An 18,831-nucleotide genomic window follows, 5' to 3' on the forward strand; every position below is an offset into this window, starting at 1 on the left:
TAAGTAAGGTAAGCTCATACTCCCAGGGTCTTATTCAAAGAAAACAAAAATCAAACACATCAGACAGAATACACCAGAAAGGTAGTGGGTAAAAATGTGTAAATTTTAAACAGGTGTGTGTGTGTTACTGAGTGTTTTGTCTCAGAGCAGTGACACCTTACATTTTGTGTATTGTTGGAGGCCCCCTCATTCCCATGTCATCTCGACTGCCTCAAACCAGGAAGTGCTCAGCAATTACAGGGATGCAGCCTGCAGCAATGGTGTCCCTGCAAACCCATTATTTAGAGGGATTCTCCTTGTCAAGGTGTTATAGTGGGAGAAATGGAGTTAAGTTACGATGTAAAGAAAAGCTGGTCTCAACAGGGTCTCTCGCGCTCCCACCTGCTATTCATGATTTCCTTACAGGATTACAGCAGTGAAGCTGAGGGGACCGTTGTAGTGAGGGGGCGACACCGTGTTCCCAGGGTCGGTATCTACTTATTCCCCCTGGAGACAAGTGCAACACGGAAACAGAAAGACATCAAATTTCACAGAGAATGGTGGCGACATGGGAACATGTTCAAGTGAAAATGTACATTTTTGTCCTTTGTTGTGAAATAGCTGTGTAACAACCCAGAACACATGCACTGTCAATATTGTAAGTTAGACTACTATAATAAGTACACACCAAGGTTTCGTGGTGCTAGCTTTACTGTCAAATAACTCTAAGTTTGTGAGCATGATATGCTCAAATGTTGCATTAAAATCATTAATTATATTGGTTACACCTGAGCAGAATACCGCTTGGTTTTTAAGTGGAAAAATGACTCATCGATAAAAATTAAATACTTTGATAAGAACATGATAGAACAAATCCGAAGCAAGACTTGCTATGTTGTCCTTTTTGCAATTTACTAACTAAAGCTAAACGTACAGCAACTATTAGTTTAAGCAGCTACATATTACAGGATCCATTTGGTACATCTGAGTCAAAAGGCTGTCTCACTGTTGTGAAAAAGCTTTCTAAAATCTAGCTGAGGCGCTACCAACACACATTACTTGTTTTGGGGGATTTAAAATGGTTATTAGAAACCAACATTGATATATTAGCTCTTCTAGCTACAACTGAATAAGCTAACATTAGCTTGCATGTTTATTAAGAGTTAAAACATGTTTGCGCAACTTACTGTAATCACTCAAGATTTTGAGTAAAGTGAGGCGTTAAGTTGAAATTTCAAGTTAGGTATTTCAACTATGAAGTAGCAAAAAAATTTATAAATAGTAGCTTGAAATTTTGGCTGAAATCTTCCAGGAATATTTTTAAAAAGCTTCCATAGCAAACGTTAAATGCTGTGTTTATGTGGAACAACCAAAATTTCTACCAATTCCTGTTCAGGGTTGGCGTTCCTTTCCTCTAAGCTGCTGAAGTTGCTTTTGTGATCAACTTTTTATTTTATCTTTCTTTAAAATGAAGTACAGGTAAACATTACACATTACAAAAGAAGAAAAGAATATGGAGCATGGATTCGCATACTTGTACATATGTTTTTATAATTACATACAAATAAGCAAAACAAAACAAAACAGAGCCAAAAAAAAAAGGAATCAAAACCCTAAATAAAACCCACTGGTCCCTGGGTCCGCTAAATTCAGAACCTTTTTAACATATTATACCTGAAGTTCATGGAGAATCACTAAAAGCGAGCTCCGTGCCTTCATTGTCGATTCTTTGGCTCTGTGAACTCTGGCTATTGGCATTTCTAAATAAACAATATCCAAATATGTTATGATCCATGCTTGAAAAGAAAGTGACTATGGAGGTTTCAATGCATTGCAGCTAGTTTTTTCGCAGCTGTAAGTCCTGCCAGGAATGCTGTTCTTGCGTCCAGTGTCAAATCCAGCTTTGACAAATCGTTCAAGATGAATGTAGTAGGTGAGCAGAGCAATCCGATCCTAAAAATCTTAGATAAACTAAAGGTGACCAACTTCCAAAATTCAGCCACCGGGGTACACTCCCAAAACATATGAAAAAAAACTGACAATATCTCTAGAAGAACAGAAAGTTTATAGGCGATCAATAATAACCTTCATCAGATGAAGTTTCCTTGGAGTTAAGTATACCCTGTGTATGAAGATGTAATGGATTTGTTGATGATGAGGATTTGTAGATGCTAAGCTCACATTAGCCCATACCTTATCCCAGTCGAATAAAGGTTCCATATCTGGAATGTCTCTCCTCCACATCATGTCTAATGCCAGAGGTCTTTATGTGTGCTGCAACAAAAACTGATGTAGTCTTGAAACTAAACCAGTTGCACCTTTAACAGAATAGAACAGTTTATGAAGCTGCTGAAGTTGCTTTTCTTGCTAACAGGAGGCACAAGTTGAGCTTTTACTGCAGCACCAACAGTTGTATAGGTTAGCTGTCCCTGCTTTCAGGTGGCTCCCGGAGCTTAACATTAACTGACAACAGGTGCTTTTCTTTGGCCAGCAGAGAGGTTGTAAGTGCCAGAGCCAATGACTGGTTAACTGCTAGCTTCTGTAGCTCCAGGCGGTGTTTCTACAGCGTGCGGCTGTAGTATTTATTAGCTGTGTCCAAATTCAGGGGCTGCATCCTTCGAAGGACCTGGTCTATGTAGGCCGAGTCCTTGGAAGGATGCGGCCCCTGAACTTGGGCACAGCTGTTATGTCCTTTGATGTTAAAACAAGTTAGCCAACAGTTGCTAGCTAGTTGACTAAATGGTTCGCGTAGGTACTGAATTTGCCCTGCAGCAGTATCCAAGTTATCTAAGTCTGATTTGTTCTCAAGAGCAGAGAATGCTTCAAATGTGAAGAGACTAATAATAATGTTAGCATAGTGAATAGTCACTATTTTCAATAAGAAGAGGTAAAAACAATGTATTTGGTAGCACCTTTGGAAGCAATACATCACAGGTGGTCAAAAAATAAAAAAACATCTTAGGTATATTGTGCATCATTCACTAATATATTTAAGGAAAACAGAACTTAAAATTTCAGCTTGTTTTCAGTAATGATAGCGAGCTGTTTTTCTCCATGACAGAAAACAAACACTGAAGGAGACCTAAAGTGGGACACACTTACGCCAGATCAAACAGCAGAGGCAGACTGCCATCTGGAGTGCCAGAGTGTTCTGGGTAAGTAAAAAAGCAAAAACTGTCCTGTGTTATTTGGTTACCTACTATATGCCTGCCAACTCTACGCAGGTGTGTATGGTGTGTGATAAGTCTGTCAGATCTCATATGGTTTTATCTGCTCTGTTCAAACACTGACCTGACAATCGATGACTGATGACTGTGTTGCAGCTAAATTATGAGCAAGTCTTTGTAAAAGCTGCCATTATGCTGTCTGTAATGGCTTTTAGAAATAACCAAACAAAGCTGAATGCAGTTTATGAATTGGAAATATGAAAAGTAGTGAAATCTTATATTAGATATAGTTTTCTCAGAGGAATTTACTTGGTGCTTGATAACATTGTGATTGATTTTTTTTTACAGTACATTTATCAAATGATACAGGATACACACTGTAATGCTCTTTCAAGATACTCCTCGGTGTTTCTAGCCAAGGCATTTGCCTCCAAACTGCAGCTTGTTCCTGATATAAACACAAACAGTGAAAGTGAACAACATTTCCCATTTATTTAATTCATTTTTTATTTTTTTTATTTTGCTATAGTCTGACAATGCTGCACCTGTAATCAGCTCCACGTCTTGATACACCAGAGCGTGACAGCTCTTTACTTTTACTGTGCGTCAGCACATGTTCAGGTATGTCACAGCCGTTTAGGCCCCATTGTGCTCCCGTTGCACCCCGGTGGAAAACCCAGCTAAGTGAGTCTAGACTTCTGATCTGAATCCAACACTAATGCAGGAATCTGGTCTGACTGCAGCAAGCATGCACAGACCAGCACAGGAATCCTCCACAGGCCCTCTGCCAGTTAGTAATGTGATTCAGTGGTGTGACGTCACCAAGTACAACTACTGCTGTAGGTTTTGGACATGTTGAAGTTATTTTTGACACATTTTTCCTCCGTGTCTTTCTTAAGTTCAGTCTTAACCAAAAATAACCTGAGAACTAACAGACTTGCAGCTTGTGGAGTTGCATACACTCTCATAATGGTTTTAAACGCTTATATTGATCTGCATTTACACCAAAGGAGAATATTTACCAGCTCACATAGAAATGTCACACTCTTCAGTTTTCTTTACCCCATCACTTAAAAAGCATGTTGTTAAATGTTTAGGAACATTAATTTTCCTACAGTCCAATAAATGGCATCCATCTCTTTTTATATAACTTAAAACAGAGCTCCACTATAATTTTGCTAATGCCACAATTTATATTTAGACCAATGCTTGAGCATGAGTATGCACCCACATCAAAAGGCATTTTTTACAGCAGACATTTGGACCTCAGTCACAGGTGTTGTTAATAAATAACACCTTTATACATGACATTTGAATATTATAGTGTCAAAATACTGCATTCATTAGTAACTGTATTTACTTCTGTGCTCTTTCTAGTCTTAAAATGACTATATTACTGAACTGGTGACAATATATATTTTTTTTTTTAATCTTCCTGTAGTGTGTCATTTACAGTAATATACACAGGGCAGTACTCTAAAGGTGCCAGCACACAATGACTTGGCATAATTCTGCTTTGTTGTTCCATTTAAGTTTTTAAATGGATGCCATTGTGTGTTTGATCATAGTGAAAGGCGACACTGAGGTGAATACTAGAGATTACTGATCATGTTGGCTGGGTTTTAGGATTTGATTCTGCATTGAAGCTGTTGAAAAGGAAACTTTTTAAAATTTCCCCACAAATAATGCTTCACAGTGAAGAACAAGTGGTCTGGGAATTTAAAATAAACCTTCAAACCACACATTCATAAAAAGGAACTGACCAACTCGAATGGGAGGTAAGGGAGGCCCGCCATATTAAATGCCTAAATGTTTTTATTCTGTGTGTGTGTATGTGTGTGTGTGATAAAAATCAAAGCTACTTAACCAGTGAGTCCCTGAGTGAACAGGCCTGATTAAACACCACATCCATACCATTCTCTGCATGTGTTGCTCTGAGAGGAACAGCATAAGAAACATATAATAAAGTTACCGTTTTACCCTGTGAGCATCATTTTAATCACTGCCTACACTGACTGAGTGTGTGGACTTAAGTTGCCCAGGACCCTGGCAGTTTTTTTTATCAAGCTAGCCTTCTGTGTGCTGCTATAGAGCGGGACACAATGAGGGCTTAGCTGATGGGGAGGGGGGGACCTCATGGGTAAATTGAGGCATTTAAAAAGAAGCTCTGTTCAGCAGTAACCTGATCCACACCTGACTGGGGCTCGGCATTCCGGTGTGGCCGGGAAAAGAGTTCACAATTACCAGAGAAACTGCAGCAAAGCGCCCTAGAGCTCCGAGTGAATGTTTAAAAATTATTCTGAAAATATACTTTTTGAGTGGAAAAAAAAAACAAGCAAACAAAAGGAATATTTTGATTTTTATCATCCTTTATTTAAAAATTCATTTTTTCTTTACAACATACCACATTACATACAGTTTATATGTACAGAGTGTGTGTGAGTCTTAAAAAGTGTGCACATTGTTCTTCTGTACCTGGAGAAAATCCAAGTTCCCAAAAGGAATTTAGCTATTATGGTAAGAGGAAGGGCTCTGCTCTTTCAGCAGAAAAGTTACACAATTTGAAATACATTTTTTTTTAAATCATATACACATTAACATTCCTGCCAAAGCCAAATTACAGCACAGCATTCATTCAAAAAAAATTCGGTCTTATCCTGAACTGCTGCTCAATGGAGAAACTTTGACTCAAGTCACATGGAAGAAACCACAAAAAATCAAACCATCTTCCAGTGCAAGGATCATAGTTCCATAGTAATCACTCAGCCCCATCTGCCACTACTATTAATATGTTGATGCGCTTCCCTGGGTTGCCCTTTGTCAATATGCTGCATGTCAGATGCACAAGAGTGAGAAAAGGGGAAGTAAGAGAGCAGAAGGTAATGCCATTTAATGGACGGCATTACCAGACAGTATTAGACACCAATAATTACATCTAACCATGTCTGGTAAGACGCCTATCAACAGGCTGGAAGGATGACTTCTGAGTTTTCACCTGTGCAAAGAGGAAGATGAAAGCTGGAGGGAAGAGAACAGTGTTGCAGAAACAGGCTGAAATGAGCAGTTCCTCTTTTGCTGCAGTCATAGAGTCTGTAAACACTACATTGTTGTTTCAGTCATTTTTTTTTTTCCATTTCAATTTACCAAGCATGCAGAAAGAGTCAAAGCCACGAGTAAATAGGCAAAGGAAAAAAAAAGCAAAGTAAGCTTGGTTCGCTCAACTTTTTATGTTCCAGTTTCTCTACATTTTTACATTAACACAAATTAAGTCATGTAATACAAAGAAGAGGTGGGGGCAACTGGAGGAACAAAATACCATTCCCTGTTTCTGTGGCCTGTATAATGGAGCTAGGTGTGGCTCAATATATGTGGGGTAATTCTCCCTCCTTCAGCAAACACTAGGTTTCTGCTTGCTTCATGTCTATTATTTGCTTTTGTTTCTGACATTCACATCTGTCCCGATGATGAAAAGTGTTCATTGTGTAAAACGGTGTATTTAATTTCCACTGTTCTAAGTCAACAGCGCAAAAATTCATTGCAAGTTAAACTTCTAACACTTTGCTTAATGTCAGTTATGCATTATAGGAAGTTAGTTTTATATCTACTTAAAGTAGGCATTGTTTTATTTATTTAATTTTTTTTGTTCTCCTGGTAGACAAACCTTGGAAAGTTGGGGAAAGGCGACAGTCTATAAATGAGTCTATAGCTCTTTTTTCTTTTTTTAAGCACTGTCAGGTGAGCTCATGTGTCAGTTCCAGGATGTGCCACGCAGGTAAGACTAGGTGGACCAATCGCTGCCATACAGCACAAAGACCAGCACTGTTCGGGGGAGGGAACAAGGAAATGAGGCCCTGCAAGACCGGTGGAACCATCAACTGACTGCTATTCTTTAACTTGGGGTGGGGTTGCCATTAACGTTTAAAAAAAAAAAAAAAAAAAAAAGGCAGGGAAGTTAGTAGAGAAATTAAAAAGCTGGCCTTCAAGGCTTACTGTGTTGAAAATCTACTCGCTCTACTTACATCTAAGTGCTTTTAAACAGCTAGTTCCTCATCTGCTCATTTGACTCTGATAGAGTTCAGTACAACCTGAGGCAATGCAAGTGTACTGTAAACAAAAGACTGCAAACTTTACCTGGAATTAACATGCGAGTAAAATGCGAGAACACCGAGCAGCTCCCTTTGTGAAATGTCCCCTTCAGTGACCACGTCAAAGATTGCCTCGTAGATTTCAGCCGCCCTTAACACTTTTGACATTTACATACCGGAGACCAAAGAGTCACCCAGAAAACATCGTTACCAGACAGTGTTAGAACAACAGCTGTACAGTCCAGCACTGTCAGGTAAGATGGATCCTGAGAGCCATTTCTGTTGCTGCTCAAGCATTTGAGCTGATCCAGGGCCCAGAATGGGAGCGTGTTGCTTGCTGCTGACGACATCGATAGAGCGGTTGATGTGATTGTAGACGGCAGATGGCTATCATCATCATTACCAGGCAGTATTAGAGAAAGTGATGATATCCAATGCTGCCTCGTAAGATGGAGATAATCACCCAAAAACGTTTGACAGCGCTTATAGCTTGTGATATCATTTCGCATCATTCAGTCATTAACCTTCAATAAATGGCTTAAAATAGACTTTTGTCTAAAAGAGGGGAACTCGACTTTAAATGATCACATTAAATGTTAAGAACTTTGCTCCAAGACATACAAAAAATATGCAACTTTTCAACTCCACTACTCTAAGCTTCAACCTCCATAGAATTCACTAAACAGGCATACATTAAAAAGCACTGGAAATAGCAGCGGGGAAGTCCATATCTGTAGACCACCTCTCCTCTGTGTAACTGCTGAGCCCTTGTTGTGGTTGGGGTATTTAGCTTAAACTTGCTGTCACAGAAGACTGGGCCACAGTGGTTGTTAATGATTGCCAAAACCTGTTCTGACTAGTCTAAATCTATGGCACGGCAAGGTTGGGAGGGCTGCTTTTCACACAATACATGGCGGTTACTAATTTCAAACGCCACAAGTTGCGCACATCCCACTGCTTCAAAGCCACGTTACCCCTCGGGGGGCCGTTTCTGCCCCACGTCACGCTGTATACTCGCAGTTTGCTTTAGGTTGTAGCATACTGTTCTGGTTCAATTAAAGCAGTGCTGTGAGAGCCATTTCAACAGATTTTTAATGGATTTAAAGGAAGGAAAAGCTCTTTTTTTTCTGTTTTCTGTCGGTGGACCTTTCAGGCCGTTGTCTTTGTGTTTGCCGAGTGATGAAAGGTTGATGGAATGCTGCTCAGCCCGACCTGGCCAACGCTGTATATGCAGAAGGTCACTGAAACAGCCCTCTTTTACTGAATAACATGGATCATTCACAGGTATAATGTGTGAAATCCTCACACCCTATACTGACATTTAAATGTACATCATTATTCTCTAATAATACATGAAAAGTAATTGATTAAATGTAGAATTTTAGCTAGACCCCATCCTCTATTTCAGTTTTTTTTTTTAAAAAGTGACTAATTTTGAGGTATTTTCAATAGGAGCAGATTTCCAGTCATCCTTGAAGCAACGCTAAAGTAGAGTACAGAGGGGGAGGGAGAGGAAAAGAGTATAAGGGAGTGAAAAGTTCGGGGGAAGGAAGGTGAGAATGCACCTGTAACCTTACCGTCATGAAAAGTACCCCAAGGAAAGAATGTAACAAAACCAAAGTAAAGTGAGCACGCTTAGAGGGATGGAGCTCAAAAAGAAAGAAAAAAGATCTTGAGTTTCCAGCCCGCTGCCTGAGAGCGCTCCAGTCTTCCTCCTGGTCAGACAGGCCCCATGAAATGAGAAAGCCAAGCAGACCTGCTCTCCCAGACTATTTAGTTAATCATCAGCATTATAAACCAGTACTGCAGGCCCTCTGAGAAAGACAAGAGGAAGAGAGAAAAAAAAGAAAGGGGGGGAAACAAAGATTAGCCCAGAAAAATTGAAGCTGGTAGAAACAAGCGGTGAAAATAACAGTACCTTATCAAAGCAGAGCATGTCGTGTCAGTATTCAAATATCTAACCAGCTCCTACGTCCTCTCTGTTTGTCCTGCGTTTGTCCAAATACTTCCTCTTCTGCTCCAAGTTATGGCAACGTACTGCAAAGCTTTTCTCCCATTGTTGCACCGTGCCGTGGGAGTTAGCTGCGCTCACGGCTAACCACGCTTTTTGCCTGTTGGAAGTGAGGCGTGATCAGGTAACTCTGCCCTCTCTGCTGGAATGCGACTCTGCTGTGAAGTGAACAACCTGATAGGTAAACTGGCCTGGCCCTTAATCAATAGCTGCTGTCTTTGTGAGAAAACAATAGCAGGGAAACCCAAAACCTTATTTAACTCCAGACCTTATCTCAACGCCACCTAATTGGCCCTTCAGACTACTGAGTAGCTGCGTGGTGACATTTAGGCTATGATACTACTTATCATCTGTGCGCTACTTGGGCTACTTGCTGATGTTTTTGACTGTATGCACTGGGATGCAGTAGGTGTACGTTTTCCATTTTTAAAACCATCGCCAGTGCTCCCCTATCTCACCCACGTTTTCACTCCCCACATTTCACATTTCACCTCCCCATTTTGACTATCTTTTTTTTTAATTTTGAAAAAAAAAATTTGACAGCCAAAAATTTTATGAGCTCATAATTATAAAATTTACCTGTCCACCCCTCCTCCTAGCAGGCAGCTTCATTGTCTGAGTTAAACAATAAGTTTTTTAGTATTTTGTCATCTCCCTTGAGGGAGACAGCATTAATCCTGATTAAATTTTTAATCCCAAAGTGGATTTTTTTTTAAATTTTAATTCTGTATTTTAAATTATATATTAAGTGTTTACTGATGATGTCATTGTTCCTTAGTTATAAAAAGGTATGAGCATAGCACCAAATTTCCTAAACTAGCCCTGACCCTTAATGGAGCGTCATTCACCCTGCAGTCATATTGCAGCTTGAATGTAACCTCTCACCCCATGGGACGCTGAGGCTTTACACTTCCCTCTCAGGTCAAACCTGTGCCTCAGACATGAACAAACAATGTAAAATAAGTATCTACCACTTTTTTCTAGCTTGCAGGTGATTAAATGTCACCCGACTGAAATTCTACTCAGTACTTCCCGCCCTCTTGCCATACACCGGTAGAGCAGCTAGCACTCATGTGACTTGCAGCTATTCTGGTGTATGAAAGAAATGAACAAATGTTTCTCTTTCCACCAATCACAATCTTCCACCTCGCTCTGCAGTTGTCGCTGTACAGTAAGCAGTCGACATTTTCCCTCCATTTTCCCTTCTCCTTCCCCGGACTTCCACAGTTCACAAACTACTTAAAAAAGTGTGTTAATACCGGTCCAGGAAACTTAATGTATACCTTCTATCCTGTGAAAATGCTCTGCTCTGATAATTCCAACTCCTGTCTCAACTTGTAACTAAACCTCAGAGGTATGGAAAATGGATGAGCAGACATTTTACGTCTGTCTGACTCACTTCCACTTACGAAACGGGCAGTGGTTGAGTCAAATCTATGTTTAAAAGCCAAAAAGTGAAAATCTGTAGGTTAAATGTGAGGGAGAAAGGCAAGACAATATCGTCGATGGATTTAGCAGGTCAACCGGTTCAAGGAAAAAGTTACGAATCGAGTTCGTGTGAATTCTCGCTTAAATTAGCAAAAATGTTTGCTAAATTATAAGCCGCTATTGTCGGGTTATAGATTTGTGAAGGCGTTTCATACCGTAGTGTCGTGGTTGTCTCCTCGTAAAACACATTTAAGGCTGTAAAAGGAGTCAACGTCTATCTTCATATCCTTTGACAAGTCTGGCAGTTTGCCTTTACCTGCCCCGACTGGTCTATCCAGTTTAGGAATGAGCGTTAGCCTCTATTGTTTCCTCTTCTTTCTCTCCGCTTAAATGGAGCTGGAATTTGATACACATTATTTTCGCTCCCCATCGAAACTACCTAGACCCTCCTATATCAGCACGCAACTGCCAAGAGCTTCACGCGATGACCTAATTTGTTTGTCGCTCTTAGCCGTCTACCAATTGTCCTTAAAGTTTTAACTCTGCCATTGCTGAGCAACAGGTAATGACGACAGCTCAAACTTTAAAGATGGAGAGTGAAGACAAAGAGGGGATCACATTTGTGAATTTACCCAGTCTTTCCCAGGTGCGGTCACCGATCCAGAAACCCCAGACAAGAGGCATCATTGTATGCGGGCTCTTGACGCCCCGTCGGCTAGTCTTCCGCGGTCCTGCTCCTGCTGAAGGACGGTCGACCTCTGGACTGGCGATTAGGAAGTTAAGAAAAAAAAAAAAGCTGTCCTCGTCAGGCAGAAGCAGCCGTAGAGTCATAAGAAGAGCCAAACCCGGGAACACAACCAACCATTTTGAAGCGCGTCAGTCATCATCCTGCTGCCAGAGCAAAACCTGTTTTTTTCCGTGAGCCCTCATCGCCGGTGTGAGGCGGTTAAGCTTCTCAAGAAGACAGAGGCTGAATTTGTAAAGGGCTTGGTTTACATGTAGCCTGACCTCCCCTCCTCCTCTTTCCCCCCACAGGTGTAATTTTCAGGTTGCAGCCAATCTCCTCAGGCTCGGGCGTTCACAGGTGCGTCCCCCCATACTGTCTTTAGCCAATGGTCTTTAAGACAAACCCCCCCACCCCTACCACTTCACTGGTGCGCTCACCTCCGCCCTCCCCATCGGCCCCCAGGTACCTTGTTTTGTGTGTGTATGTTTTTTATGATGTCAGCTCAAGCCTCTGTGGGAACGACCTCTTGTGTTCTTATTACAACTAAAGCGCTACCCTCCTCAACTGCCAAACACACCCATCCTGCTCAGAGGAAATAAATCATCAGGCCAGACAAACTATTGGGGTCAAGTATTCAAAAACATGTATCTTTAAGGAATTATGTCAACCGTAAACTTTTACCTGCTTCCTAGATGCATAAGCCCACTATAACCTGAAATACCTGCCCTTTGCTCTCATAACTTCCCTCAGGCTCTCTTTGTGTCCACACGCCTTATTTGCCCCAACAATAACCTGGCTGTTACAGCAGGAAAGACAGGTGTACAAAGTGCAGGTGAGTAAAACCTGAGAAAGACACATCAGCACTCTGTGGTCAGTTTGAGTTGTGTGAAGTGGGGGAGCAGGGACACGGGGCCTGATGGAGCTCTTGGCCCCTAAGGCCAAAGAGGAGCATTATCCAAAAACTGGCCAGGGCTTGGCTGGATGTTGGGTAAGGCACCCACTTTCGGTCTTGAGGTGTAATTGTCGGGATTAGTCTCAACAATGAGCACAATGCCAGAGCCATATCCTGTTTCAGAAGGGGCGTGGCAGAGGTTGGTGCAGAACTACATTGGAAAAGATGGAATAAAGGTGATGTTTGAATCTGTAAGCCATACGACAAATAAACATCAGTGAAGCAAACTAGAATAAAATTATTCATTGTCCACCAGTCATTCAGTTTAACCATTAGTTTAAGATGGTTAGCTCAGTGTTGAGCCTGTTAATAGTTTGCTACCGTTTACTACTTTACCCTACCACCACACTTGTTAATAGTAACAGAGTGTGGGTTTAAGCATTAAAGGTAGTTTCCACTCTTTTTCCTTTTGACTCCATCAACCTTGAGCGAACCTCAGTCTCTTCAAAGGAAGCAGTTCGTAAATTGCTCTGCTCTGAAGGGTTTGCTTTGTTTAGGCTTTTCATTTGCATACCAAATGAGGCTGGGAGTGTAGCACAGGGGCCTGAACTGTGCTTATTTGGCTACAGATGGCTATCTGGTCAGCCGGTCACGCAAGACAGGATGTAAAGACATCCATCATCGGCACTGACCCGACAGCTTCAGGTGTACAAAAATCACACAGAGGCAAATGCATCTGCTTGTATATACGTTTACATTCAAAACTGCCAAAACATAGCTCCAGGACCTTTATTCAAGTTATAACTCTCTGTAGTGACATGTAGTGCATATGCTTTTGAACACAGACCTTTGTCATGGTAGCGATTTACTAAAATATATATGTGTGTCTGTGTGTTTATAAAGTCACAGTTTTGTACTGAATATGTGCTGCAAACTTCCAGTGAAACTGGAGGAAAGGAATAGAAATTAGATTTCTTATACGTATCTGCTTCTCTTAAAAAGGGATCAAATGTAGTGTGACAATTCCCTGAAAAGCTGCTTTTTCTTTGCCATTTCTTCACCAATTAAGCAGAAAAAAAGGGTCTGGAATCGGTTCCAAGTGTACCGTTTGCATTTGAAAGGCATTTTTGTGAAACCACAAAAAAGAGCTCTTAATAGCAGTACCACAAGCCATTCTTAGACTGCAAAAACAAAATAAAAATTAATAATAGAAATAAAAGACAACATTAAGAAAGGCCAAACATACACACACACACACACACACCACCACAGCTGTATTCACTGGATGTCCAGTCTTCTTTTTTCTTTTTCTTTCTTTCAATATTGCTTAGAGCACCCTGCTAAGAGAAGAACTCCAGGAAATAGACATATTCTCCAAGTCTACTATATAGTGAAGATCTCACAGACAGTTCATCACCAGGTTACAGGTGGAGATACACTCATAATCTCTGCTAACACTCAGCTACATGCAGTAAAAAATGACTGAATTGGCACTTACACTGCAAATAGACACCAAACCCCCCCAAAACACTAAAGACAGAAAGCCCCACAAACTAACACTAGAAGACAGCTGCAATATAGGCCTGGCAAATCACCACAAAAGGAGCAAATGCTTTTTCTGTCAAGAATCCATTGCAGTCAATGATTGACTGAAGACTGGAACCTGTGGATATCGCCTAAATATTCAAAATTATGCTTTTATTTCCAATTATGCCATTTGTCCAATTACAATTATGCTAATCATAATACAGCACTGTAATTTTGCTATGTTTTTGTTGAAACCCTTTAATTAAAGCTGAATATCTTCAGTTGCATCTTGATATCTAAAACGTCAAAGTCACAGGGAAAACCGCCACTATAATTAGACTTTTAGTTTTAGTTGTTTATCTGCTGTTTTTCACCACTTTGATAAAACGATGATGGAAATGTCACCAACTGGATAGAAACTTCGTGATCCTTTCCAAGATAATTAAAATATCTTGATAAAACTGGGTCAGTGTGGCTCACGGAATGCAAAATACAAAAAAAAAGTAGAGCACCAATGATTTTGTATGCACATTTTTACCCTTATGGGACATGCTGGGCTAAGTATAAAAGAAATTGATGTTTATTTCTATGTGTACTTTTTGTATCCCCGTGTGAAGTTTGTTCTGTGATTTATGATGATTGTTTTTCCATGACTTTAAAAGCTTTAGGTCTTATCTCTTTACTGATATACGATACACTGCTTCTCTGAGATTGTATACTAGGAACCTGACAGCAAAAGCGTGAATCACGTTCTTGGTCCACACTGCAATTTTTCAACTAAGAAATGGAAAACAGTGATTCATGTTTGTTTCATCTTCATCCTTCAGTCTGCTGTTGCAGACTATTTCCATGGTGCCCTTCATTAACCTGCATTTTGTATCCAAGGTGACTCGTAAAGCTGGACATGTATCTCCCCCCCAGGCCTCAAAAGTAAGCCATATTGCTGTTTTTATGATGTTTAGCCAACTGAAAAATCACAATACACTCAAGAGTTGACCTTTACCAGTAGACTCAGCCCTTTAAAAGCCAGAGTCCAAGAAAGTGTGTTTGCCCCCACAAAATATATCGAACAAATTCATTTAAGGTGGACGTAATTTTCATTGTTCTGAGCACACTGTGTTCTGACAGTGACAATCTGAATGTAGAGGAAAGGCATGATCATCACCTAATGATTATCTAATGTTGCCTGAAAATTTACATTATTGTTTAGGAGGAAGTTAGACTTTAAAAAAAGTTTGCAAAGAAACTAAAACCAAATAGTCCCACATGATTACAACTGTGGTTATGTATTAACATTTCAGTCCTCAAACCTTCATCAGGAAAAAATGCACATATTACACACACACACACACACACACACAGAGTTCACAAAAAATAAATAAATACAAATGAAACATAAGGGAATTAATTAAGGGACCATGAGGTTCAGTAGATACTTTCAACTTGAATTTTTGTTTATTGCGATTCACCATGTGATCTCAGTTTTTGAGTATTAAATTTTTCCTGATGAACGTGTGAGTATTTCAGAAACTGATGATCTACTGGGATTTTCTCACATAACCATGTCTAGGGTTTCTATAGACCAAAAAAGAGAAAATATCCATCGAACATTGATTTTATGGGCAGAAATGCCTCGTTGATGCCAGAGGTCAGAGGAGAATGGTCAGACTGCTTCAAGCTGACAGGAAGGCTACAGTAACTCAAATAACAACCCATTATAACCAAGGTATGCAGGCTGGGTGTCTGAATGTAAAACACGTTGGACCTTGGAGCAGATGGGCTATAGCAGCAGAAGACCACACTGGGTGCCACTGCTGTCAGATAAAACAGGAAACTGAGGCTGAAAAGCATGAACTGCAACCATCCTGCCTTTTGTCAGTGGTTCAGGCTGCTGCTGGTGGTGGTGGTGGTGTAATGTTTTGGGGGATATTTTTTGGCACACTTCGGACCCCTTAATACCAGTTGAGCGTCATTTAAATGTCAGCCTACATGAGTGTTGTTATTGGCCATGTCCCCATCTTTTTATGACCACAGCGTACCCATCTTCTGATGACTGCTTCCAGCACGATAACACACCATGTCACAAAACTCAAATCATCTCAAACTGGTTTCTTGAACATGGCAATGAGTTCACTGTACTAAAATGGGCTCCGCAGCCACCAGATCTCAGTCCAACAGAGCACCTTCGGGATGCAGTGGAACAGGAGATTTGCATCATGAATCTGTGGCCAACCAATCTGCAGCAACTGTGTGATGGTATCATGTTGATAAGGACCAAAATCTCTGAGGAATGTTTCCAGCAGCGTCTGAATCTCTGCCATAAAGATTTAAGGCAGCTCTGAAGGCAAAAAGGGCCCCAAACCAGTACTAGCAAGGTGTACCTAATGTGTCTGGTGAGTGTAGGTACTGATGTAAAGCCTAATATGGAAAATAAAAGTAAACTTCAATCATAAATGTTTGTTTATGCATGAATGTGTCTTAAAAGGCTCATTTATAATTGTGTGGTTTAGGAAATAAATCATAGTTATAAACAACAACTTATAAAATACTTACTAGTAAAGTTTGAGACATGCATTACAGGATGTCAAGCTTCTACATATAAATGTGTAATTGTTTTCCACTCTCTTCCATACAAGCTGTGCAACTTTATTTTCATATTGTCCTAAAATAATTATTTGCAACATGCAAAGTTTAAAATGCATTTTAAATGTTTGGGGAACATTTGGGGAAAGGGATGCCGCTTTAGCATTTGAGGCGAGATATCCCTTCAGTATTCCTCATATATACACCGATGCTTACACGTAGCATATTTGCTGTCTGACATGAATACTATATTCATGCTGATGGACCTAAATGGCTCACGTTTTAATAAAGGTGTATGTGTGCATGTCTTGAAGTAAATAGACACCTTGTACTATATACAGGCAGCCTGTGAAACTGATCTGAACAATGCAGTATGCTGTGTCTTATAACATATTCATCAGTTATGAATAATGAATACCAATCTTTCCATGTTAAAGTGAAAAGTCAGGGGTATAAGGTTGTTGCTGTGAAAGCTGCTGTTCTCACAGGTTTTCGTAAATTAGAGGCCTTTAATCGCTCAGCACGCATTAAATGATTGTTCAGTCCTTTTCTATTGTTTTATCCACCTGTCCTCTTGTCCTGCCCTTCTGCTCAGGTGACTCTGGGATAATTATAGAGATTTACATTGTCTTAGAAGAAATTGGAGGACTTAGCCCAGGTGTGATGTTTAAAGGTCCCTCATTACACTGATCAGCACTGAACCACTGAGTTTTACCAAGTCTCTCGCCAATTAGCTCTCTGTCTACCAGGGCAGCAAAGCCCCCCTCACCACCTCAGAGCCGATCAAAAAAACGTGGAATTCAGCTTTTGCTTTTTCCAGTTCAGCTTCTTTTACATAACAGTGTTTTTAAATACATATTGAACTTTTGCATGTGCCCAGTTGTTAAGAGAAACAAGCCTCGCTTCTTTTCACAAAGCCCGAGAATCACCAAGGGAGGAGCGTGCACACAAACGGTCTTGCAGCCGCGGCCGTGCTCTGACTTGCCGCCTGCTACCAGCAGCAGGTAATTGGCCCCGAAGGATTTGGGGCGGGAAGGTGTCTGTGGATGGCGCGGTTGTATCCCATAATCTCCAATGGGCCATATTGCTATAGGGAAGCGGAGTGAGGCATACTAATTATTACTATTCCACAACACACCTGTTTGGCTCCAAACTGCTGCTGTGATAAACCTGACATCCATGACACGCACAGAGATAAATGGAGCAATGTTCAGAATCCATATGTAATCATAATCCACATAAATATGCTCATTGTTGAGTGTTAATGCACTCTAAATATGATAGACATGAGGTTAGAAAACTAAAACTTTGTCATGTTTTTTAAAAAAAAAGAAAAAAAGGACACACTGGAAACTCAGGGGTGCACTTACTATGAAATAAGATTATAGGGTTAAAGTCAGATTGTTTTGTGTCACGAAAGTGGCTTTGTTTTTACCAGGCTAAATCACCATGGTAACCTACACTGAACACACAACCTGGTCGGGAGCAGGTTGTGTGTTCAGAGTTTTGTCTTTACAAAAATCACCTGAAAGTGCCATGCTTTTTTTTTTTTTTAATTTCCAGCATGTTTTAAGTGCAGCATAGATTCTCTGCTGGATGTTTTATATGTGCAGCTTGTTAAGCTTGTTTACGTGCATTCATTAGGTGATGCTGAAAAACCTATCAGTGTTTTTACATTTGATTCTGTGTTACACTGCACTGCTTGCAGCTACTACAGCACAGATCAACCAACAAAAAAACACCCGTTCAGCTAATATAATTCATTTTGCTTTGCCAAAACTAAAGCAGTTTTATTAGGCTGTGGGACAGTAACATTTGAGGTTTGAATGTATCCAGTTTAAGGTTTCAGACTCTAATGATCAGACGTCATCATGTCAGAAATAAACTGCAGCATTGAGGGCACACTCAGCATTAAAATTAAAATATTAACTCAAAAATGTTAATTTTACCACTGTGTGTGAGATTACCAGATTAATGATTTTCTGTAACGTCTCTTATTTGCAACAGTGTTGCGTCTTACTGTTATGTTTTATTATGTTCTTTATTGCCGTTTTATCATCGATAACATGTCTGATTGGTGTGGGCGGCACTCAGAGGGTTCACTTTCTGTGGAAGAAGAGTCACATGAACACGCTCGGAGAAAATCAGTAACCACTGTCGTGACACCTGTTGTCTCCAACTGGAGTTTTATGTTTTGTTAAACTAGCTAACGCAAAAAAACCCTGGCTGTGCTGAACTTCCTTCATAGTATCCCCCTCTGGTCCTCAGCCACCACTTATCTAATATTCTGACCACACACACAGTGCATGGCATACTGCACAGCTGTCGCTTTATTTCCCCTCTACATGGCAACATTTTAATTCAGTGTAGATGATTTTTGATTGATTTGTAATTTTGCCAGCCCTGGTTTATAGTTGTAATTATTATGGGGA

The 18,831-nt window shown here is 40.3% G+C and overlaps 1 long non-coding RNA gene across 1 annotated transcript in view; it reads left to right on the forward strand.

Annotated features, from left to right (window-relative positions):
- Positions 1-18,831, forward strand: part of LOC115782569 (uncharacterized) — a 43,247-nt gene that overhangs the window by 2,642 nt on the left and 21,774 nt on the right. Inside the window, exon 2 of the long non-coding RNA XR_004020163.1 lies at positions 3,041-3,134. This is a non-coding gene — a long non-coding RNA (uncharacterized LOC115782569). The remainder of the gene's footprint in view (positions 1-3,040; positions 3,135-18,831) is intronic.

Source organism: Archocentrus centrarchus, chromosome 7 (assembly GCF_007364275.1).
Source record: "Archocentrus centrarchus isolate MPI-CPG fArcCen1 chromosome 7, fArcCen1, whole genome shotgun sequence".
Classification (NCBI taxonomy): Eukaryota; Metazoa; Chordata; class Actinopteri; order Cichliformes; family Cichlidae; genus Archocentrus; species Archocentrus centrarchus.